Source organism: Sciurus vulgaris, assembly GCF_902686455.1.
Source record: "Sciurus vulgaris genome assembly, chromosome: 19".
In the NCBI taxonomy this organism is placed as follows: domain Eukaryota; kingdom Metazoa; phylum Chordata; class Mammalia; order Rodentia; family Sciuridae; genus Sciurus; species Sciurus vulgaris.
In genome coordinates, this window is record NC_136480.1 from 25,337,062 (window position 1) to 25,347,075 (window position 10,014).

At 31.0% G+C, this 10,014-nt stretch overlaps 1 long non-coding RNA gene across 1 annotated transcript; it reads right to left on the reverse strand.

Moving 5' to 3' along the window:
- Positions 1 to 218: 218 nt before the first annotated feature.
- LOC306650392 lies at positions 219 to 9,712 on the reverse strand. Its single transcript, XR_013760909.1, has 4 exons — positions 9,496 to 9,712; positions 8,278 to 8,449; positions 4,957 to 5,884; positions 219 to 435 (listed from the first exon to the last, which is right to left on the reverse strand). It is a non-coding gene; the product is annotated as an uncharacterized lncRNA (long non-coding RNA).
- Between the last annotated feature and the right edge of the window lie 302 nt (positions 9,713 to 10,014).

Below are 10,014 nucleotides of genomic sequence, written 5' to 3' on the forward strand. Positions count from 1 at the left end.
TTAAAATAAAAAATAATGCAAGTTCGATGACAGTATAATTTAAATACATTAAAACATTAGTGACTACAGTAATTGACATAACAAAATAATGTCTAAGTTTCTAGGTCCATATTTGGTAACAAAATTTTTGTAATACAATAATACATTTACATTAAATACATTTAAAGTGCACTTGCATTTTAAATTTTGTTACAGATGCAAAGAAATAGCTTCATATTTTGAGAATTTTGCCATACATGCATGATATAAACATATTTATTTCAATAAAGTTTTAAAAATATTATGGCAAATAGTCTAGCAAATGCAATGTTATCTATCATAGCTACTTTTGCTTTAAACCTCGGTGTATTCATGTGATGCTTCCACGAGTAGATCTATTCTTGATTTTTTTGGTAAATCTAAAGGCAGAGTCTTCTGTTGGTAAAGATTCAAATTCTGTAGCAAGTAGAGAGAAAAAGAATTGTATTTATAATTTTGAAGATTTCATAAGCATGAATCAGAAAAACATGTTGAAAATTTTTCGTTGTTCATAAGAATGAAAAACACATATGTATGATCACATTACGAAGTTATGAAAGAGTTTGCCCACAGAATTGTCACTGTGACTGAGTATCAGAACTTCAGGATTTCCACCCCTCCTTCATGAATACAACAATCATGTGTATCTTAATACTATGGCAAGCACTGGGATGACAAGATGGAGATAAAAAAGGCCCACTTCTCAACAATCATATACTGGAAATTTTCATACAGAATAATGGGCAGTATGATGTGTACAGAATATGGTACTACTGGAACAGAGAGAAGGGAATTCTGTACAATTTTGTGGCAGTGTAGGAGGTCCTTCTCTGAAGGTGCTGTATCAATTGACACCTGAAGGTTAACAGAGAAATTGTGATGGGAAGAGATACATGCAGACAGTGAGAGATGAGACAAAACACTTGTGTTAGTAGAAGCCAGAGCAAAATGACAATAGAGTGAATGGGAAGAGAGAAGCCTGAATAACTTGACAAGAACCCAGTTGATTTGGGTATTTAAATTTCTTGCTAAGAAATTTCAAACTTTTCTTCAGGGCAAAGATAAACCAGTGCCAAGGTCATGAACAGGGTGATTTAGATGCTTGACTATGTGCTACCAGGTGAGTCTGGGCTTTCTGTCATAAATCACAGAAAATGGGTGATGCCTTTTTTTTTTTTTTCAGGAATATTTTCAGTGTATAGGCCAACAGTTTTATAGTACAACAGATGTGTAAAAAGAGGCAGTTTCAAACTTAGGATCTTTATGTTGTTGACTGCCCAGATTTGAAAGCAATATATAGCTCTTTAATTGTAACTGATTTCTTTTCAGAAGTTAGAACCAACATTTTTTAAACATTTGGCTCAAATATGCTTGATTAGAAATGTGTGGAAGTAATTCCAACTGTTTTGCTAAGTGTCACCATATATAGGTTTTATTTATTTATTTTTTGTATTAAAGCAACTCTCTTACTAATTCTCCAAGCAGGTTCTAAAGTAGATTATGGAACATAATAAGTACTCTTTTGATAATAATGTGATGTTTAACGACTACATTTTTTAGATGTAAAAAAAAAATTGACAAATTTCCCAGTCTTGTTCTTCTTGGTTAAGTGAAATTATTTTAAATAAAATTCTTACTGTTGCATTTAATTATACATAGTAGTGGTATTAATTATGAAATATTCAAAGATGACCATAAAATAATTTGATCACTCTTCCTCCTCGGTGCCTTTTTTCTTTTCCTCTCCTCCCTTCACATTTGAAGGCATGCTGCAGTGATTAAAAAGATATATCTGTATCTGGAAGAAGAGTGCTTTTTAAAGACTCTCATTAAGGCTAGCATGATTTGAAAAATAAATGCCCCACAGGGAAATCTACAACCTATTAAATTTCAAATAAACTAGTCTTTGAGGCAGTAAATAATAAACATTCCTTTCTCCCACAAATGTTATTGGAAAATAGTTGACACCACAAAATCTTCCATTGCATTGTGTCTACCTTTACACACTCATTCATCATTATCTTATAAAATGATCAATCACATGATTATTCTGTTAAGAACCAATGAGACTATCTTGTGTTTGCATTGTGCTTAACAAATTACAGAAATATTAACTTTCATTTTCTTTTTATACAGTCATCCAATTTTATGACTCTGAAGCAATTTGGACCTGATTCTCCCAATTTTTCAAAAAGTATTCATGTAAGCTAATAAAGTGTTCAAATATATATCACCAACCTAAGACATTGTAATTTATGTATTAAATGTTCCTGTTCAATTAGTTCACTACAATGGTGTTTTATAAAGCTTATATTTGTTCCTCTAAGACTTTGTTAGAACACAAAGCCAAACAAACAAACAAAACAAAAAAAAAAGTGAGGTCTCTTTTAACATAGGCATTTGCTGATTATTGTGAATTAAAATCATCAAAACACCATCAAAGCTCTAAACTATGGTGGAATAAAACTGACAGTTTAGTAATGACACAATCAAAACAAGATGCTGTCTTTTATTTATATACTTTTCAAACATATTTCATTGCTGTAATATTTCCACCTATCAAAAATATTTGAACATTAGAAAAATATCTTAAAATGCATCCAAAGTTGTTGAAAATCTTTTTCTTATCAACTCTTATATAGAGTTCATCATTTTTGGAATAAAACCTAAACATCCCAAAGAAGTGTTAGTATGAAGGAAATCACATGGTGGCACTGCAAGGTTCCTGTTACATCCCAAGAGAGTTAGGGACAGTGCTCAATGTACATAAGATGGTAGATAGGAAGAGTATAATTGATTCTTTTTAATGGTCATTGCTTTTCAAAGACTCTTGATATCACTGCCATCTTAGATATGAATCATCTAAGGGCTCCTTGTTTTACAAAATCAAATAAATGCTTAATTCAACTATTTTAAATATATTATAATAGCAGTAAGAGTTCAGTAATAAACATATTGTACCAAAAGTATGATAAATATTATGTGAGCAAAAACAATTAAAGATATATTTGCATTGAAGAACATGTCAAAACATTTTAGCAAAAGCAGAAATTAAACAATTTTAGTGTTACTTTGCTGAATTTATAAAATTACTTCATATTCCGTTATATTATAAACATTCACTGGTGAAATTTATGAGACCCATCATACACTTATGATTAGGGATGAAAACCTAGGGGTGGTGCAGGATAAATGGAAGTGTTAAAAGCACAAACTAAAATCACACAGAAGGTATGTCAATTATATCAACATCTATCTTCAATTATAGACAGTGATAATCATTTTGAAAACTAATTTAAATGCAGCATTTAAGGAAAGTTCAAATCATCACTTCAGTTTTATTTATTGAATACAGTTAACACGCATCTCTTTAAAATGAGATTCCCAGTGAGATGTCCAGCAATTTTTAAAAATTGAAAAATGTATTTGTTTTAATATAGATATTGTGACCTTTACTTAACTTTCGCACCTCAATTAAACAGCTCAGTATTTCAGCAGTCAAAACAAGACTAAAAGAAATCAAATCTGAAATCCAAAAGAGAAGCATAATGTAACTAATCTCAGCCAATTAGACCTCAATGCTTTGACATGAAGACTCACAGTTTGAGGTAGAATTTACTAGATTTTTTTTAAATAAAACTTTTGTTGTTACCCAATTATATGTAATCCCAGGGTGACTTGGGACAGAACTTGTACACAGAGGACCATATGAAGTTTGACTCTGCTGTTTCTCCATAAGGAGTCTGCTAGTATAACCTTCCTGTAGGTTTTTTGATTCTTTGAGAATTGCACAATTACTTAGTATTTCAATTTTTTCCCTGAATAACATGCATTTGTAAAAAAAAAAAAAAAAAAAAAAAAAAAAAAAAACAACCACCCATCCTCACACTGTTCCTGCTGTACATAAATCCTGTCACTCTCATTAGTCTGGAAATGGAAATTCAGTGCCAAATTAATGAACTATAGATGAGTGCAACTATCTTTGTGCTAGAAGAGTCTTCATCCTTTTCATGTTAGTAATTGAGTTTTAAAGAAAAGTATGAGCAAGTTATTATGGACAGATGCAAAAAATTAGATTGAATAAACTATAGTGTTGCTGCAATTCATCACATTTATCCTAATTTATGATAATAACAAGTAGATCCTTTTCAATAGTTGAGAGGTCAACAGCTATTTTGGACAGGTATTTTCTCATTTAAATCAAATTGACATGAATATAATTTAAATTACCAACTGGAAATATATAAAATTTTAGTGAAGGAAATCTATTATGAAACACAGCATCTGCATTTCAGTTCAGTTAAGAAATCTGTAAAGAAATGTTACTTGAAAGTAGGTATAAGCATTTATATGTAAAATACGGCAACAGGAAGTCATGGAGATTGTGTGTATTCCTAGTTGAGCATGTTCTTACCATATGCAAATCTTTGGATTCAATTATCAGCACCAAAAATAGTTGTTGCTGAGAATATATTACTAATGTCAGCATATATGGCTACTAAAAATCTGTAATTCAACCTCTTAGAACTTCACAGTTCTTTACTCAAAATGAAGCATCTATTAGGTTCAAGGTTTTTGATATTTTTCCTTTTTAAATTTTAAAATCAGTTTTATGTACCACTAAGTCTTCTGTGTTTAATTGGAATGTAACTGTACATATTTATGAGGCAGCGTTATTTTTGAAATATATACACAATGTATAAGAATCAAGCAGAAAAATTGGAAGGCTTCTTACTTCAAACACAGATGATTTATTTGTGTTGGAAATAAGGTATATATTGTATTGGGGGAAAACCAGGTTATGTTTTTGTGTTGAGACAGAAAACATATTTATGTGAATTTTTACTTTATCTAGATGCAACATTTAACCATAACCAAAGATCACTTCGAGTATTCCTTCAAAGATACTTGAAACAGTTTTACTTGCTTGATACTTACTTCTTTTTCTGTTTTTATTTTTATGTTGACATTTTTCCTTTAAATGATCATTTTCATTGAATGATTTCATATTTCTAGTTTTTAGCAGGAGGTTGTGTCTTTCCATCTGAGCTTGAAATCGTTTTCTAATATCATGAAATTGGTTTTGGATATTAATGACTACATTATTTTGCTTTTCTTCTTTTTTGCGAAGGTCATGCAATAGCCGTTGAAGCAGTGTCATTTTACTTTGGAGTTTAGATAATATCTCCTTTATAGAGGATTTCTGCTCACTGGTGTATTCACTCATTTTGCTTTGTTCATTTTGACACTTGCATTCCTTCATTTGGCACTTTGTTTGTTTTAGGAGGCTTTTTTCTTGTTCTGAAATCAAAGTCCTTACTCCGAGGGTATCTTTTTTCTGACCAATCTCATTTTCAAGGTCACTGTTTTTTATTTCAGACTTCGAATTTTGTTGGGAAGGAATATCACTACTATATGCATCAAAATTCTTCTTTTCCTGTGAGCTAAAGTCCCCATGTCTTGCTCTTTGGAAAGCAAGTTCTAGTTGTCTTTTTGGTGTCTGACTTTCAACACAATGATGTGGGGCAGCAGCCAGTGTGTCAGGGTATAATTTGACCTCTGTTTCCATTCTTTCTGCATTTTTTTTCTCACTCTCCAGTGTAAAATTTTGCTTTACATTTTCCACTTTTGGAATATCAAACTGTTCATTATGCTGGAATGATGTTTTTGTAAGTGCTTCCTCATTCAGTCTGTGTATCCTTTGAAAGTCATTGCTCTTTTCTCTTAAAATTTCAGTAATATCAAGGCATTTCTTTTTCTGGTTCTGATATTTTATTTTCTCTCTTTCCAGTCTCATCATAGAGCTATCCTTCATCCTGTCATATTCAGGCCACAGCTTGTTTTCTGTCATAGCACTAGTAGAAACCTAAGTAAAATCAAGAATACATTTAGCTAGCATATAACAAAATGACATATCAAAATTTCCTCTGAAATTATAGACAATATCCTGTATATTTGTACAATGAAACTCGCTATAAATAGGTATCCCACTGGAGAAATATTAGTTTTAATCTTCAGAGCATATAAAAGTATTTATTCCCAAGAGTTCAAAAAGTTAATTCAAGAAAATAGATCCATGAGAGTAAAATAAAGTTATAATTTAAAGAATCTCAAAATGGAAAAAGGTCTAAATTACATTAGATGCAATGCATAGAATCAGTTACTACTAAGTTTGAATGTAAAAGAAAATATTTTTCACTCTCTGACATCTTGTATATATGACCAGTCCACAGTAACAGCCTTAGCTCTACATGTACTCAGGCACACAGAATTTTTCTAAGTTTCTTTCCCTGAAAATATTCTATGCATATTCTGTTGTTTAAAAAATTTGTAGTTATGAGCATTGCACACATTAATATATGAGAAAACTAGGAAGAACACTAAGCATATCCATGTTCATCAATGAACACAATTCTGGAAGTAGGGTGAGGCCAAAAATATAGGCAAGTTGTGAGACTGTCTCTATGTCTTCCACCTCTGCTTCTAGTGCTCACCCACCAAGCCAGTTATTTCTAGCCTGTGAATGTATAAATACCAGAGGCGGCTTGTGTTGTAAAATATGCAAAGCTCTACTGCAAAAAAATCCCTGTTTCTGCTCATTATAATCTATTTCTTCTTAGTGAAGTTTGAAACATAAGTATGAAATATAAAAATAAACTGACCAACTTATTAGGAACAAGTACCAGTAGATTATTTCTAAGTACATTTTATGGTGCATCATTATTTCCAAAAGTGTTCTGTATAAAATGGGAGATTGCTTGCTGAAAAGGGTTTCTTCTTCTCAAAAGTAAGAAAATGTATTCGAATTCAGGGTTTGTGCTGGCCGCACTGTTCCTTATTACTTAACAATGGGAATAATAAGCACACCACTACATTAACACATCAAGGAAGTGATTTCACTTCCTCAAACCAGAAGATATATTGTTAGAACCAAGGGTTTTAAGATCCTTGAAAAATCATCAATTATCATGAAAAATATTAAAAGCCTTTTCTCTGAGGCCACTGTGAAAGCCACCACTTAACTGCAGCAGATAAATGGAGTTGAACATTAATTAATCCAACGGGACCAAAATGTCACCCACTTTCCCTAAATATGCAACTTATGGTTATAATACATATATGGGTTTAAAATCCTCTATAATTCTCCATGATGGAAATAGTTAATGTTTAAAGACACACATACAAACACACACACACATACACACACACACAGACACACACATACATACACACACACTTCAAAACAACATAGGAAAATAACTCAGAAATCATTTCAGTTTTTGCCATGTCTATAAGTTTTTGTTTGCAAAGATGTTTTTCTGGAATCCCATCCTGTAAATTCTGTTCTTAAGGACCTGTTCTGATGAAATCTAGAGATTCTTTTTAGAAGGTTTTGGCCTCATCCCAGCAGGCGATAGAAAGTCAAAAACCTTAATTTAGAGTGATATTTTCAAAATAAATAACCATTGAAAACAAGTAGATTTTTAAAACACATAAATCTTTATCACACATTAATTGCTCAAATTTCAACTGCATAAATGACAGGAAAAAATCCTCAAGTAGTAAAAATATTTCTTAAATACAGGTGGAGATGCAATTGTGAAAAATAATTTTTTAAAAAATTTTTATTTGTCCTAATCTGCCATGCCTGACAGTAGAATGCTTTATAAATTTTGATAGATCATACATAAGTAGAATGTTAACTCTTATTTTTTCTCAGTATATTATAGGATCACATCAGTCATGCACTCATATATGTACATGAGGTAATAATTAAATATTTAGTTTCAAATCTATTTACTCTGTATCTTAATATAAAAAGCCTCAAGTTGATATTTATGTCAGTGATTAAACCTAACGTTTTCATTCAAGAAACAAATGCTGAACATCTACCAGATGCCAAAATGTGCAACAATTAATTTTACCACAAATGTCATCACTTAATTATAGGGTAAGATAATATTTTGTTTTTAACCTAAATAATAATCTTACACCCACATTTCAATGCTGTGGGAAAAAATGCTCTGTATATACAATGAAGATACTGTGTTTATAATGCCTGGTATTGTGGGAGATATCTGAAGTTTGTGGAAGTACACACATGGATATTTCATGTTGATAAAATTGCCAAACAGTGTATTTCTCAGATCATACCCCCATCATGAAGTGAAACATGGCTGCATACAGTATGCTAAAGGGATATTATAAATTCATTGAAATAAAATAAAAAAATTGAAACTTTACTGAAAACTCATTTACCTGATTAAACTTATTTCTTGTAGTACTTAATTCTGCATCAGATTTTGTAACAGATATTTCAAGTTTCTTTTTAACTTCTTTATTGTATTCTTTTTCTTTTTCTTTTAATTGGTCCTTATTTTGTTCAAATAGCAGATAATTGTTTCTTCTCTTCTCTTTTTCTAAGGCCCATCTGTAACAAAATGTTTATCTTTAAATTTTATTTTCCAGATAAAAGTAACTTTATTCAACTTTTTATGTTTCTTTTATGGTAAGACTTTTGACTTACCTTGTTGAACATTATGTATTATAACAACTCACAATCCCTCTGGAACGAGACCAAACTTAAACTTAATATTTAATCCAATAATAAAGAGTATGAATTTTTTCAATAAAGAAAAAAGAAATTTTATTTATAAACAACAGTGAATTTGAATAAAATAATCAATAATCACTTTCCATTTCATTTTTAAATGGAAGCTAGCCTTAAAACTAGCTGAGGGTCTTGCTCAGCACTAGCATATCTACTTAGTTGAACTAACCCTTGGGTTTGATCCCAAACATCAGAAGACAAACTATAAATGTTTAAAAACATGTTTCTGGGCAGTGAAAAATATCCATTTTATTATCTTTGGGACATATTTAAATTAACTTAAGCTTTCTTGAGAGCAATTTAGAAATCTTGATCAAGTACCTTTAAAAAAAGTTGCTCTAATCAAGTAATTCTACATTGAAAATATATTCAGAGTAAAAATATATAGAAAATTATTTTTCTAAATGGCATTCCTTGAAACACTGATTATACTCTAAAAAGAAAAAAACTATGAATTTAAAAAATCCATATTTCTAATTGTTATACAAATAGATTCCTACTCAGATATGGTGACACATGCCTCTAATTTCAACAACTAGGGAAGCTGCGGCAAGAGTATCTCAAGTTCAAAGCTATCCTCAGCAACTTAGCAAGGCCCTAAGCAATTTAGTGTCTCAAAAAGTTAAATACATAAATTCCTATAAGCTAGGAGTCTGTACGCCCATTGAACTGTGATTTGGAAGAATATTCATTTAATTTTTAGAAGTAATGATGATTAACAGTGTGTTATCTCATTCATTAGAATTCTATATTTAACATGAGTAAAATGTTTTCTCTCTTGCAAAATGCCAAGAAATAAGTCAGCAGTTACAAATGTTCACCCAAGGACCAGTAGTATAAAGGAAAGAGTTCTAGTTTACACATACCTCAAATTTTGGAGTTCTTCTTTTAAATCTACACTTTCCTGTGCAGCCTTTGATATCACTATTTTTGCTTCAGAATACCCTTTTTTAAGTTCACAAAGCTCAGTTTCCAGTTTTGCCATTTTTTCTGCATGTAGTGAACACTGTGAGCAGTGAATATTTTTAAGTTTTGTTATGTGAAATGAAGAATCTGCATTCAGATGTCTCAATTGGATAACAGAATCTGTATCAGGAAGGAAACAAAAAAGATATAATATGTGAGTAACTTACATATACAATTGACTATATATTTTTGCAAGCATTATTCATATGCTGAAAAAAATGTAGAGTGCCTAAAACATATGTGTACTATGTTCTACAGATCAGAGAGGGTATAAGACTCCTTCTCTTGTTCAGCTTGAAGTCTTGTGGATGTGCTCCATTGTGCACAATAAATCTTGTCTTCTTTAGATAATACTTTTGATTACCCAAAACTTGAAAAGTCCACTTGTTGGGGCAAGAGGATGTCACCAGGTTCAATGC